Source organism: Condylura cristata, unplaced genomic scaffold, assembly GCF_000260355.1.
Source record: "Condylura cristata isolate star-nosed mole 26May11 unplaced genomic scaffold, ConCri1.0 scaffold00005, whole genome shotgun sequence".
Taxonomy (NCBI): Eukaryota; Metazoa; Chordata; class Mammalia; order Eulipotyphla; family Talpidae; genus Condylura; species Condylura cristata.
Window position 1 is genome coordinate 21,392,319 of NW_004567106.1, and position 16,249 is coordinate 21,408,567.

The 16,249-nt window shown below is 33.5% G+C and overlaps 1 protein-coding gene across 2 annotated transcripts in view; it reads left to right on the top strand.

The window, feature by feature from the left end:
• HDAC9 (histone deacetylase 9) overlaps positions 1-16,249 on the top strand; it is a 458,777-nt gene that overhangs the window by 278,813 nt on the left and 163,715 nt on the right. The window lies entirely within an intron of this gene.

Below are 16,249 nucleotides of genomic sequence, written 5' to 3' on the forward strand. Positions count from 1 at the left end.
ATAAAATCTAATTAGGATTATTTTTCTTTATGTCTAATGAATTTTGATTCAATTACACCTGACTGTTTCACTTTTGATTAAAAATGCAGGATAGGAATGTGCACTTTACAATGCATTGTCAGCCCCAGAAATCATTCTCAAACTCTTAAAAAGTGAGAGCCTACAGAGGTATAATTTTGACAAGATGAACTGTATTAAAATACATATAGGCACATACATATACATCGATATATGTATAGAGAGTGAGTGTGCATGTTCACGTGGGTGGGCGGCGAGGGTGATGGTGACTAAGGTGTCATTTACTTCTGTGTGGGCTCTGTAGGTTGGTAGTAGCTGCCTCATATATACAAAGGTGTGTGTGTATCTGTATTAGAGAGAGAGAGAGAGAGAGATTATTTTCAGTTGGAATCATCAGCATCAGGACATGATTACTCAGTGGATTTCTGAGGTCATTAATATGGTGCTTTCCTCAGGTACTCATTTTTGTTTATGAGTTATTAAAAAGTAGAAAGGAATCAGCTTTATCGAGAGGTTATGGTGTAGCAATGTCTGAATAATTCCTCCTTTCTGAGTATGTCACTTGTAGCATAGAAATAAATTGACATTTTAAAAGAATGTTGGAGAGTCTTCTTTTCAAGAATTGAAAGAATAGGTAATAGGCTACAGTATTTTAATTTTTTTATTATGTTGGGATATACAACAATGAAAAATAATCATATTAGCATTCACAATTTCTAATTGTTTTAACTGTGTGGACATTTAGTCAACAAATCTGAAACCTTCTCAAGTGGAATACTTGCACATATACTTGTTAAAATTACTTTTGTAGCCCCACAGAGTGCAGCAATACCAAATATATGTGAGTGTTGAAAATGCACTCAGTTTTCATTTAATCCAGTCAATTACATACAAAGTGTCAGCAACATATAATATGGACATGTTAGCCACCAGCTGTACTAACACTGGATATCTTTGTTAAGAACAAAGACTCATACAAATGCTTTTTCTTCCCTTAGTGATTAGAAAAGAAAATAATAATAATAATAATAAAACAGTTTTAGGATCAAGAAATCTTCATTCAGGCTCTGCTACAACACAATCATTTGTGTCAAGTCACTTAACTTAGTTCAGCCTCAGTTTACTGTTTAGAAAAATAAGCAAGGTGAAATTGATTTTATTGAAGATATTCTGTAACATTGCTTTTCTGAGCTATTTGTTAATGAGTCTGGTTGCAAATAGATCTGGTTTTCAGTTATAAATATTATATCATTTCAATAGTAGATAGTCCAAAATTACTTATTTTGTTGAATATTCCAGATTTGCAGCAGATACATCTTTCTGATTGTTAGCTAAGCTAAAAGTCTAAGACAAGTAGAATTGTGACAAAGACACCAGACCAAGAGGCTTTAACTTTTTGGTTGCTGATAATTTGAGAAGGCCTACATGAATGCCAAGGAAGAAGGGTAGTAGTTACAAATGACTCATAATCACAGAGAAGAACTCAGAGAGAGAGAGAGGTATATTAAGGACCTCTAACAACTAAAAATAGTCCTCAATGTCTAGCTGTTCTAGACTTCAATATGATAGGACTTGTATATCTTCTGTGCAAGAACACAATTATTGTGGTTTGTAGTCATTTCATTTAAATCTGGCAAAAAAGTACAGAAGCTGATTGATGGCTTAACAAATTATTTGCTAAGAGTTGTAAAAAGAGAAGTTTTTGTGTTTTGTTTTTCATTTTCTGCATCTATATTTAGTTTTCTAATGTTCTAGCCCATTCTCCAAATAAATCAGTAACTTCAAATAACATTGGCATATTACAATACTACATTTTTGTTATGTTTCACTAATTTTTCTTGGAAAATAGTGATGAATTAGGAACTGTATTTCAAGTAGGTTGGGCCTGAGTGGAGTGCTGATGAGGAGCTAGAGAGAGTTCATGGAACTATTAAGAGGTCAGTGACCTAAGAGATAAACCATGTATGTACAGAAAAGAAGAATGTCAAAGGCAAAATATGATTACCTTGAAATTTCTCCTTGATTCTGATTTGACTATGATGGCTTGCCTAGTTTTTGATAGGTTCTATGCTTTCTTCTCTTTGAGGGATAATGAGGGCTGAAAGAACTAGGAAAATGAACCAGGACCAATGGGTGGATTTCCATTCCTCTGTAGACTTAGCAAATGACACCCTGCCCTCAGAGTGAGCACCAGTAACTTGGCAGTTTTCGGAGGGGGCAAATGGTAGCAGAGCTTCTTTACAGCCCCGTTTCCAGAAGATTTTCTTTATTAGACTTCTCTGTTTTTAATACAAGAGCCCCATTTGCAAGGCTCTCTTTATTTTACCTGATTTGGAGCTGACCTGATATGAAAACCTGGTGTGAAAAGTTATTGCCCCAGAAGTAACTGTTGGGGAAAAAAAAAAAAATTAAAGGCAGCTGATTTACTTAATGTCACTGGCATTTGGAGAAAACAATATACTAACCAGAAAATTCAAAGAAAAAGCTACAAAATTTAGAGGTGCACTGGACAATAAAAAAAAAAAAAAACCCATCAGGTTTCTTATAATCCAGAAATTCAAATGCATGATAGGCCTCTGTTTACAATCAGAAAAAAGACTCTAACCTTGAGGTGAAGATATTGTTGTTAATTACCTGGTTGCCTATTCAATTGTTTCCTATATGTGTGTGTGTGTGTGTGTGTGTGTATGTCACATGATCCTTTGAAGAAGACTGAGAACTCTTGGATCCATGCACTTAAGGAAATACCTGTCCTATCATTAATGACCACTAAATTTTGCCAACCAAGGACTTTAGAGCCACATTCCATACAGAACTCAAACTTAATGGATTTAGCTCAGAAATATCAAAAAAAAAAAAAAAAGAGTAAGCTCTGTTTTTCAAATTGGCATATTATATTGCTTAAAATGCCTAGTCTTCAACATAAAATATGAGTCATGCAAATAATTAGATTTATAAATAAAAATAACTACATAAATATAAATTATAATAAAATTAATTTTTCATCTCAAACTTAAAAGACAACTGCATAAAACAAAAAATAAGAATCTGTGATGGACACAGGGTACATAAAAATGTAATTTGTATAAAAAAAGTGGCTCAAAGAAGAAAAATGGGAGTTATATTTTGTTGTCATAATATTACTGCAAAGCAAAGTTTTGGACACTATTAAAGTCTGGGTCATAGCAACAGTGAATTATTGAAATTTAGATGTTAATTGTAACTCATTGAGCATCTAGTGAGAAAATATTTCAAAATATCTTAAAAGAAATGATAGGTACTTAAAATGGTATGCCTGAAAATATTAATGCATACTCTATAAAAGAATATACTAGTGGAAGACACATATGGAGAACAAATACCAAAGTCACTGCCAATTTCTAACTCTACCAATAGCTCATGTGTAGACCTAATGTTCTTCATTCTTGCCTAGATTTGTAATTTTCAGGTGTTTAATATTTGCTAATCTGTGGATGTGCAACCTGTGATTATAAAATCTGTGCATATAAAATGCCTCTTTATAATGAAATTGATATTAGATATAGGTAAATTAAGATTATTATATCTTTCTCAAGCCTCTTATTAATATATAGTTAATAATGATCCTCAAATATATGTGGATATTAACATCATGACTAGTATTTCTTCTAGTATTTATCTTGTTTATTGCTTAACACCACTGTCAGATTTTTTCTTCCCTGTATATGAGGTCTGCCTTTACAATTGTTTTATAAATAGCTCATGACTGGTTTTTATTTTCTAATTTGACTTTGTATTGTACCTGGAGAGTTCAGTTCACTTCTACATAATTTTGGGTATATACACAAATGTATTTCTGTCATCATATTTTGTTTTCCCTTTGTTTTACTTTTATGTGTCCCCTTGCTTTGTTTACAATTAAATATTTTTCTCATTCATTTTCTATTATTGCTAACCTTTTAAATAAATCTAACCTTTTAAACAAACCTTTTAAAATCTAACCTTTTAGGAGGCCAATGCCTTATCCATTAGGCCACTGAGGCTTCTTAAAATCTAACCTTTTAAACTTATCTTTAGTTTAATCAATCCCTTTATTTTCTTCACTAAAAATACAGAGCTTAAAATATTTTCAAGGCAACTTCCCTGTCCTAGCTTATGTGGTCTTTAACTCAGTATTTTATCTATCATTTTAAAATATTTTTACTGGTGATTCTGTTACACTGTTTGAAGCCATCTTTGTTAGTTTTTACTTGCCTATATATTTACTATTTTACTTATTCCCAATGTATTTTTTGTATGCAAGATCTCCATCCTTTTATTGTTTTCTTTCTTGTAGTGCATTGTTTTTTGCAAGTTTCATTTAGTGATAGGTTTACAGTTTTTGTTTATTATTACTTTTATTCTTGACAGCTAGTTTTGTTAAGTGTATAGTTCAAAATTGAAAGTTTATCTTAGCACTTCAAAGATCATGCATATTTTCCTGATTTTCAGTTTTGATATAGAAAAATATTAGTTGACAATTTAATTATCATTTCTTGAAGATAATGATTTTTTCTCTCTGATCACTTTTAATATCTTCTTTTTAGTTTTGATACTTTGTATTCTGCTTACAAAGTATTTAATACAGTTTATTTATTGAAGTCATTTAAAGTTTATATTAGCAAAACTAAAATTTAATGCAGCCTGTGATGACACCTTGAGGTAAGTCATCTACACCAGACTGAAGAGTAGCCCTGTTGATTTCAGTTAATTAATTTTTCATGTACAAGGCAAATACGTATCAAGCATATTTTTAGGTGTGCTGTAAATTAAAAAAAAAATTAAAAAGAATTAAAGTGAAACTGAGAGAGTGGGCTAGCTTGTAAACAGGTCTTTAAGATATTACTGAAAGCGATTTGGGGTGAATCAAATAAAGGAAGGAATTAAATAGAGATAAATAGAAAGAATATTTCTAGGCAAGGTGAAATGCCAATACAGAATCTCCCCTGCAGGATGGAGTAAATACGTCTTTACTTATTTAAGAAAATGGCAAAGGCCTGAATGTCTAGAGTTATCTACAGTGAAGTTTAGAAGAGACTTAGTCAAGAGCCATAAAATCAGTGTAAACAGATTCATGCACACACTTGTTCAACAAACCACTCATTTTACATATGTATTTAACATTAGAAACTATGAATGTTTTGAATAACTTGGAGATTTAGAATAGGAATTGCATTATTTCACTTACAATCACTTTTTGATTAGAGATAAAGACATGTGCATTGCCATTTCAAATACATTTTTTTTTCAGTTTGACCTTTCCTAAAATATCATGCTGTTATCTATTCTAAAATGGTGCATCATGTAAGATATGTAATAAGATATATTTATCCAATTTTGCCCAAAGCCCCAAGCTGAGGACAATGCATATTAATTATGTATAATGGACACCTCTTCAGTGAATTTATGAGGTATGGAAATGATCCCTGAGAGTATAGTCTTTTTCTCAGTGAATTTACTAGAACAGAGTCAAATTGTCCTGTAGTTATCTTACCTAAAGACAAGCTAATACAGATAGAATTGGTGGAGGAGTCTTTGAAAGGAATTTAAGTATTCTGACCATTCTGTGCTCCCCTTTTAAATCCAATCTAGATCAAATATGTAAGAGCTAGAGAAGGATTCCAAGGGTTACAGAAATTGGTAGGATTCACTGAGACTACTCCAGAGTGGAGCATGAAGCATTTCCCTAGAGCACCTGGTAACTATATGAGGAGTTTGGGATCTATGTAAAGGCAGAAGCTTACCTGAGATTGTCAGGTGAAGAATGTCCATTGAAGAGCTCACAGAAACTGCCTCTTGGGCAGGTTGAGGAGAAAGGGATGATTGGCTTCACTGGGACTGACTGTTGGTAAGATTATGTACCCATCCCCTGCCCCACCCCTGGGTCATCAGACACATTAAATGAGAGCCTGATTTTAGTAATTTTAAAAGTATCTTACCAAAGAAGTCTACCTTGCAGAGAAACCCCTCCCTGCCTTCAAGAGAGTAAGACTAGAAATACAAGAAAAAGCAGAAAAGCAGTGTGGACCTGCACAGTCAGGTGCTGAGAGCATTGCCTACATCAATGAACTCTGCTGACTGGAGGGCCCTCACAGTGTTTCTGAGGCTCCTGTGAGTGCTTCCACCAAAAGAAGGCCAAATATTTGGATTTTGACATGTTGGGGTGCTTTTGGAGAACCCAACGAGATGTCCATCCAACTTGTGTTACTGATCCAGTCTTTATCCTTTTTATTCTTCCCATACTTCAGAGCTGGAGGACACATAATCTAGACATAAGAGAGTCAAGAAAAGAAAAAGTCTTAATGTAAATTATATAGCCCTCTTCCTCAACACCTCAGATAAATGTGTATCACATTATCCTCTGCTGGCCCCTGGTTATTTTCTGTGAGTCAGCAGGGTAGTGGGGAATGGCTTTAAATTAGATTTAATATGTTTTTAATTATGCTAACCTGACTTTTTAATATTTGAAGATGAGACTGTTCCTATAGCTGAAAGTGATCTGGAAACTATGGGATCAATTAGAGAAACTAAAGAAAGATTAGTATTGGGAGAGAAATTATTCCCCTTTTATACCACTCCTGTTTTAATTAACTCAATATTCCAGTGTATTTGTGTATCATATTATTGATACTGTATCAAATTGCTGCTGTATCAAATTATTACAGATTTAGTGACTTAGAACAACACAAATTTATTATTTTCTGTCTTGAAGATCAGAACTATTAAATTCTCACTATAGACCTACTGATACCTTGATTTGTAATATATTAAGACTTGTACAGTACCTTGCTGATTCAGGTGTTAACCGAATTTCTTTCCATGTGGTAGTAGTACTAAGGTCTTGATTTTCTTACTGGTTATCAGAATTTTCTCCTTACTGTTCCTCTTAACAATCTGACATAGTGATTGCTGTCACTGTTTTTGTAAAGTATTGCTGCATGTAGAATTGTGTTCCACTTTTTCACTTTGAGGTCTATATTCTTCATGTTCATGTGCAAAAATAATTTTGTTCAACTTTTGATTTAACCTTTAAAGTTCTCAAATTCACCAACTTTTGGTCTGACTTATATCTCTGAAAAATTACAAACATATAGATACTTAAAATCTCTTAGATTAAGTGAAATAAAGAGTGTGCCTCCTTATTATTCAGATTTGCCATGGACCAAGACATATTACCCAATTGATCTGCCTGTGGTGACCCTGCCCAGTCGCCTTCCTTCTACGTTTTATTCTGTTGATTTGCTTTTATCAGTAATATTTCCACTACTACTTGGTAGTGTTAACTGCCTGTTCAGTGATAATTAGATCTGCCTGTTTCCAGGCTCTCCATCTGCTTCTTGACTTTGGACTGTCCAAATTTCATTACTTACAAGTAGTTTAGCTTATACTAACTAAACACGCTACATATCTCCTCAGACTTGAGCTGTCTGCAACTCTCTCCTCTACCTTCTGAGCTTTTCTCCATCTCTCACATTTTGAACTTTTAGTTAGAGTTCTGATGCTATTTAAAAATAACTTTGATGGGGAAAATAATCACTGAAATAAATTTGTCTCAAATTTAGCATTTACTTACAAAATTTTTGCTAGTATATTCTCATACCAAAATTTAAAATAGAGAAAAAAATATAGAATGGAAAATAATCTTCCAATAAATTTAGTTTTATCTTTAATTGTATTAAATTTGATACTTACTGGTTTATGTCTAATGCAGATGTTCCCTTGCTTTTTTACATCAGGGTCCAAATCAAGCATATCATACACACTTGGAGAACATAAGAATTTTCACCTTTGTAATTTTATATGACAATACATTTCATACACACAAACTTTATATAAAATGAAGTCTGATCAGTTGATTTAGTGTTACTTCTATGTAACATTTTATACGTAAAGCTATATAACTCAACAGTATGTTTGGTGGAAATTTTACTTCATTTACCTGGTTTTAATTGAATTGATTAGTTGTTGCTATTGTTGTTATAGTGGATAGCACGAGGAAACAGAATTTATTACAAGAAGAAAATACCATTACAATAAGAATAATGTGGCCAAAGTTAATAATCATCTAGTTAAAACCCCAACCATTTTGATCATAGTTGTGACATACACATTGCTACTTTTATATTTGTTTAATTAACTGATTGATAAACTATTATATTTTTTTAATTAACTGATTGATAAACTAAGCAAATTGCTTTTAGTGAGTTATTATTGCCTTACCAAGACCTACATTCTGATGATCATCCATCCACCCTCCCCCCAAAACAAGATAAAATCAATCATTTGATCATAGTTGTGACATACACATTGCTACTTTTATATTTTTTTAATTTCCTGCGATTGAGTAAATGTATGAATATATTTACCAAAACATATGAAAATTACTAGAATTACTATTGATTGAATGCAAATCTGCTGTAGTGTATAATGATGAAAATAATCTTCCTATAGAGTATTTGTTGATATAATTATTTTCTCCTGGTATCATCCATGCTTAAGTCTTAGTCATTACGAACATCTTGCTATTTTTATATCTCATTACTATAATTAGTTTATTATAATATTATACTATTATACTATTATTTTGTCCTATTATCAAAAGGTTGTGATGATCTGTCCAAAACTTTTTTCCTGATTCTTAAAAAATGCAAAAGCAAAAGACTTGTTCTGATGCCTTTTTTTCCGAGAAATTTGCATACTGAGTCTCCATTTACATGATTAAAAATACCTGAGTTTTTTGCTCAGTGTGGTTCAAAAATCATTCCAAAAGTTCAAGGAATTGAATTTTTGGGCCTTGTGTCAACTGAAACCACTGATTGATAAACTAAGCAAATTGCTTTTAGTGAGTTATTATTGCCTTACCAAGACCCACATCCTGATGATCATCCATCCACCCTCCCCCCAAAACAAAACTTCTTCATAGTGGAGCCATTGTTATTATTTTCATGCAGGCCTCAACATAAATTATGTGTAATATAAGCACCATCAAATGCTCTGTCTCCTTTCCACCCAGAGACTGCTTTTTCATGAATGTGTTTATTCCTATCTATAGCCACATCTTTGCCAGGCTCAAGGCTGTAGGCATTATGAGCCGCAGATGCCAGGCTTCGTAAAAACTGTTTTCCATTGCTGTCATCAAGCTCCTTCCTTCTGGATTCTTCAGGGAGTAGGGCTGGCAGCTGTGCATATGCTTTGGGGTCCACTGTTGAGTTAAACTGCTAATGCCGGGCTCCTGTTCTCCTGGCTCCCTTGTGCACGCTCAAAGAAACAAAATGGTATTCCCATATGGCCCTTATTGTTATCTTGGCAATTCTCCCTACCTCTTTGCCTCTTAGAATCTAGTATGTGACAGACAAACTTTCTTTATGAAATTTCCTTCCCTCAGAGGCTGTAGATTAAGGGCATTGACTCTAAAGCAAACTTTCTTTTCACAAAGTCCCTTTTAATACTGGAGTTAAATGTTTTTAAGGATCCTATTATTCTATTCCAAGATATGATACATAGCAGAGAACTGTTGTTAAAAACAATTCCAAATGACTGACCTTGACTTATTAATTGGAGTGTTGCATCTCACAAATCATTAAAATATCATTAACTAATTATCATTACCACTGAGTTTGCGAATATTTTGTACTACAGTATTTTATCCTCACATTCCTGTTCATTTTCTTCCTTTCAGAAAGGATTGCAGAAGTGACTTAGTTTTATATATAGAATTAACAGTAAATATATTATACAGCACTTTTTAAATGCTTGTGAAATTGAACACAAATGGATTCAAAGCTACCATTTTTTTTCATCTTAGATCCCTAAAATGGTGTAATTTGATCTCCGTCTCAGGAAGACAGATATGCAGACAGACTATTTGTGATATTAAAAATTTCTATTTACTTCTACATATGATTTTATACCAATAAATTAATGAAAAGGGGATACTCTACTTCTATAATATTGTTGAAAGACTATAAATCTCATAGGACTGTTTTTCATCACAGACACTAGTGTAGCTAAAATAGAAAACTCTAGAATGCACGAATGATCTACATTTACTTTTCAGTAGAAATTGAATAGCAACTGGTAAAGAGCATGTTGAATAGATGATTAGCGGTATCGTATTCATGTCATATTTATATTCAGTCACCTCCAGATCATTAATATTGTTGTGCCAGAGCTGATGCATAAAGGTGGAATCTGAGCCAATTACTGCACAGACCTCCACAGGTAGTAGAGGAGGTGAAGCAAATTAAGTGGATATCTTTTTTTTTTTTTTCCTCTATTTCTAAGTTGGTTTTTACTCATTTATATCCCCAAATCCATTACCAGAAAGGGATGGGTCAGCAAGTAGAATTCATTGAAATTTTGTGTGTGATTATATTCCTAAATTTCAACATTCGCTTATGTCAATGAAAACTGAAAAATTTCCATGGACAAACTTTCAGTTTCTCTGGCAAAAAGAATGGACTCATAGTACTATGTTAAGTGTACCCAGCACCTCTTTTGGGTGGAGAAACCAGTTGAGTCAAGTTCAAATCAACCACCTTTAGTAGTCTACAAGATACTAGAGAATTTTGATGGATATTTTTACTTTTTTCAACTTTGTCTACATGGGAAAGAGGAGAGTCCTTATAAATGAAGTGCTTAATATACCAAGATGCACAGTATTAATCATATTTTAAATCTTGCTATAACAAATATCATTCATCTACAATGGCCAAAAAACTAAACCAAAAATGAAATCCCATACTTAGAATCCAACTGGTAACAGCATTACATTTTTTTTTTTTAAAAATTATTTATTTGTGCATACAGAACTGGGGTACAGGCCAGAGGCTCAGGGGCGGTGAGAGGCTTCACCAGAGACAGAGTGGGGAACAGGACAGGCAGATCAACGAAGTACACTGCTGAGGGGAGCAGCGAGCGGGTCAGGAGAGGTCTGCCACGCCATGTGGTCTCCTCCGGGGCAGGCGGGAATCGAACTCATGCGGAAGCGTCTTTAGATTCTCAGTGCTGTGCTTTAACCCGCTGCGCCACCAGGGAGGGCCCAGCATTACATTTTTAAGGTTAGGGTTTGAGTTAGGGAAAGAAGTATAAAAAGGGAAAACATATTTTTAGAAAAAAAAAATTTGATGTGAAAGAACATTGGGCTCATCTGTTCAATTAAATGTTTCAGAAGCATTAGATCTTCACCATGTACCTGACTTCTTGACCTCTGTTCAACTTTATATAATGAGCTATAAATTTATTACCATAAATAATTTTTAAATATGTCAAACCAGCTAATGCCTGCTTTATTTTCATTACATTTTTGATACATCATATGTAAAGACTTGTACTTGGCAAGCACATTTATTACATGTTAGAGAGGGCACTTTTGAGGAAACTGTCTGGAGAAAATGTTCTCTTAGCATAGTCTTGCAAATTGCTGGTTGTGGTTGCTTCCCATACCTTTGCTGGAGTTAAATAACTTAAGTACCAGTATATTTGATAATTATAGTTATCATTAAATATCAAACTAGACTGAAGCATCTCCAACTATTCTTTTAAAATAACCTATACAGTAGGTGAAATAATACTTTTTGAAGTTATTTTCAAAATTGATACTGCATCAATATGAATCTAGGTTAGCTGGTTTTTGGCCTCTAATGAAATATTTCAAGGATAGAAATTATTGCATGTGAATTTCCAGTTCAGCAAATATAATGGAAGTAACAATTCAACCATCACTTGGAACTACATACTGTAGAGTTTTTCCATATTGTGTTTAGTTTTATGCATATTATTTTACTGAGGATTGATACTGTAATACATTTAGAAATACTTTAGTTGTATTCTAAATACATACATAGTCATTGGAAGTTAATAATTGAATTCTAAATTAGCTATGCACTTAGAAATACATTTAAATAAAATAATCCTAATCAACTAGTCTGACATACTCAATTAGTCTGAGGATACTAAGCAGTTATACTATACTTTGAATATTTTTCTCAGCAGGACACATTTCTTTGATTCTGTTCCTGTAGCTTTGTAAAATAGAGTTACATTAAGAAAATAAATTTTAAAAATCTAACATTTGATCAACTACTTCTAACAAAGTAGCGCAGTCATGTAACTCATCAGTTTGTATATACCCACAAAGCATCTGTATTCTACACACATGCTTCTATAAAGAATAAATCAAAATGAGTAAGTGACTAGGAGACTACTGTATATAATTGGTGACATTAATTTAAGCTCTTGTTCATGGCTTAATATTGTTGAAAGTATATAAATTGCTTTGTTCTTCTGGATTATGCACTTAAACTGGGTGATTTTGCTCTGCATTGTATTTTTAAGTTTCTATATCACTGTCATTGGTCATAATTAGGCCCATTTTTCATGATTTCCAAAACTTAAATTACTCTGTAGAGGTTGTTATTGGAATAGTTCTTCCTATATCCATTGCATACCTGCTTGGAAATGGGGATGTTAAAAAATTAAAACATGCATCTCTGCTGTCTGTGAGATCTTAATGAATGCAACAAGTAAAATTATCAAATTAGTTTATGCATTCCATATTTTCAGTGCTATTTGAATAAACTGAGTTTATGGATAGCAATTCGAACTTTTGTCAGGTGGATTTAAAAAAAAAAAAGAACATTTATAGTAGTTCTAGTAGTTTGTTTACAGTCTGCCCTGTACTTACCTGTAAAGGGTTTCACTCTACGTGTAATAGACCAGAAAAACTGACAGTTTCATGAGTTTGGCCAGAAAATGCAAATATCATCAGTTAGAAAAATAATTTGCCTTATCTAAAATTATTGATTTCCTTTTACTCTCATTCAAATCCATTTTTTACATATAGACTATGCCATAGGTTTTTTTTTGTTCCTGTATGTCACATGGCTGTATATGGTGATTGAATCTTGTGAGTTTCCCTAATGATGACACCAGAGAATACAGCCTTCTGTACTTTAATCAATCTATAACATTAAACAACAACAGAAACAAAATTAGGAATTTGAGCACACTCAGCACTTGAAACATAAATTGCTGTTGTAATGATGTTAAAATACTGCCAAAACTCTATGATTAGTCATGTTCATGACTAAAGCGAAAGGAAGCTGAAAAGAGATTTCAAAATCAGATAACTAAGAAAAAAATTATGTCACTGTTAAATTGATATATCCCACATGAAAGCAGTCGAACAAGCATTTTCTTAGACTACTTTATTGATCTTCATAACTTTGCATTAACACAAATATTTTTTTTTCATGGACTATACAAGAAAAAATTCAAAATTGTATGGTATAGTATGGTATTTTCAGGTTGTACTACTCTTGTTTGATATGCTCACAAAATAAGAGAGTAAATAGGGGTATCACATACCAAAATCTGAGAAAACAGAATTTTTTTCACAAAACAGAAATAATTATTTCCCATTTTTTACTATTTTATATTAGATAAGAAAATAATAAATTAAATCACTAAATCTTAAAAACTTTGTATAGGTTTTCTTAGTCACATTGGTGAGCCTATTAAATTAGAGTTACTTGAAAATATAGCAAATCGTTTAGAAGGCTTACTGAAAAGTATTCATTGAAAATATATGTGTTCTTACACCAAAGAAAAGCTGTTTCAAATGTTATCATATACAACAAATCTTTGGATGAAATGTTAAAGGATACAGAAAAATATAAAACAAATTCCTTGTCAAAGGACTTAGATTTCAGTGTAAAAGTTGGATATGCCTATCAGAATAAAAATACTCTTTGACAGTAGTTTGTCATATCAAGACTCCATTAGCTGTAAGGAAAAAAAAAAAACAACAAAAACAAAACAAAACTGTGTGTGTTTCTAAGAAAGAAAATGTTTCCAAGCCCAATAAAGCCCAATAAGCAACCTCCCGCAAAAGCTCGGATACAAAACTTTGGGCCCTTGAGAGAAGTAAGAACTTAGAGTGAGATCAGAGCAAAGGAATGACTAGAGGGCTAAAAGCCAGGGTCGTATCTTTTCACAAAATATTTAGTCATTCTTTACCGTCCACTGCCTGTGCCAAGTACTATGTAAGTCTAGAAAATAAAATGGTGAGCCAAGTCATAAAGTGGTGACCCCACTGTGGAGAGTATGGGTGTGGACATTAATCATGTAAGTCGTGATAATAATAAAAAAGAAAATAAGTCACATAATCACACTAAAAGGTGTATCACAAACTAAGACAAGTTGTCAGAAACAAGCATTGGCAGCTCTCTAAGAACATATTCCAGAGCAACTTGATGGTGAATTGCAAAGACTCAGAGATGGCTTCTCCAAAGAAGTGTTGGAGCTGAAATGTGCAGATAAAAAAGCTTTATGCAGATAAGAGATAGGGGAACCTGTCCATTTACCTAAATGGAAAACATTTACAAAGAACCAGGAGCATGTGCAAAGATCCTGTGATGAGAGGATACCAGGAACACTGGAAGACCAAAAAATCAGGGCAGCCAGAGCAGAGATGGCAAAGGGTGTGGGGGTACAAGGTGGAATTGAAATGATGGAGAGAAGTCTGACTCTGGGTAGTCTTGCATGCTTATTCTTAGGTGTCTGGCTGTCAGGGATAGAATCCCCAAACTTTCCCTTACTAATTATGAACCCATGAGCAAATTCCTTAATCGTTGTATGCCTTGGCCTCCTCATCTGTAAATTGGAGATGATGTTACCTGCCCTTCTATGGATGAGTAACAAAATATTATTATGTATCATACTATTCGTAGTATTTATTTTTATGTGTTCTACATTATGTTAAATATTTGCATACTATTGTCATTGTGTTTTGTTTTTATTAAAAGGAAATTGTTTTGTTTTGTTTTGTTTCTGGTTGCAAAACCTAACAGAAAAATAACAGCTGATACCTGAGAGAAGGGAGACTGTAGATGAAATGACTTCCACTAAGTACAGGGGAATTAATTACTTGTAGGTAGGATCAAGGGCTGGTCGGGATAGATGAAGTAAATTTATTCTAATGCTTCTACTTTCTAAGTAAAATAAGATGCAAAATCATTAGCAAAAGATAAGAGTGAAAGAGGTTAATGGAGATTTTTTTTTAATTTATTTATGCATACAGAACTGGGGTACAGGCCAGAGGTTCAAGGGCGGTGAGAGGCTTCACCAGAGACAGAGTGGGGAGCAGAACAGGCAGATTGATGAAGTACACTGCTGGGGGGAGCAGCGGGCGGGTCAGGAGAGGTCTGCCACGCCATGTGGTCACCTCCGGGGCAGGCGGGGATCGAACTCATGCGGAAGTGGCTTTAGCTTCTCAGTGCTGTGTTTTAACCCACCGCGCTACCAGGGAGGGCCCAGTTAATGGAGATTTTAAGAAAGAGATTAAATTAGAGACACTTACCTGAGAGAATTGGAAAGTTAATTGACTATTATTGCTGCACATAATGAAGATTTGCTTGAGTTTTGTAAATTAACTAAGTGAGTATATTAGAGGAAGCAAGGAACTATATAACAATATATATTAATTACTGAATTTTTACTTGTCTCCCACCCCAAATTTATATTTTGAAGCCTTAACTCCCAATGTGACACTATTTGGCTATTTGGAGAGCAGATCTGTGAGGATTTTATAAATGTTAAATGAGGTTGTAAGGGTGAGTCCCTAACACCTGAGGCGGGCACCTTTATTAGAAAAGGAAGAAAACACCAGAGCTGACTCTATATATACTTGTGAGTGCATTCAGAAAAAAAAAAAAAAAATTTCAGGTCACTGTAGTTATGAGAAAGAAATGTCTGTTGTTTAAGTCACCCAGGCTGTGATGTATTTTTTAATAGTTTGAACAGACTAAGACAACAGAGGGCAAAAAGTACAAAGTGTCTTAAAGTATATTCAAGTACGTGTACCTTGTGATGGACTCTGAAGTTAGACAGGAGTGAAGTGAACACAGTGGTAAGGATGGGTAATGTACAAAAAGATAAGGTCAATGTGTTACAGTTGAGGCATACTGGAAAATGTGACAGAGAGAGAGTAGGATGTTTGACATGGATATTATGAAGGAGATGATTTTGGTGTAACGGTAAGGAGTATGTCTGTAAATAGAAGGCAAACTTTTGAAAGCAAAGAGTCAGAGAATTGAAAAATCAGATTATGAACGGAGTGCGTGTAGAAAGCAAAATTTTAAAAAATGAAATTCAAAAGACAAATTTTAGAGTGGTTATATATATATATTTGATTATATGTATATATATGCAT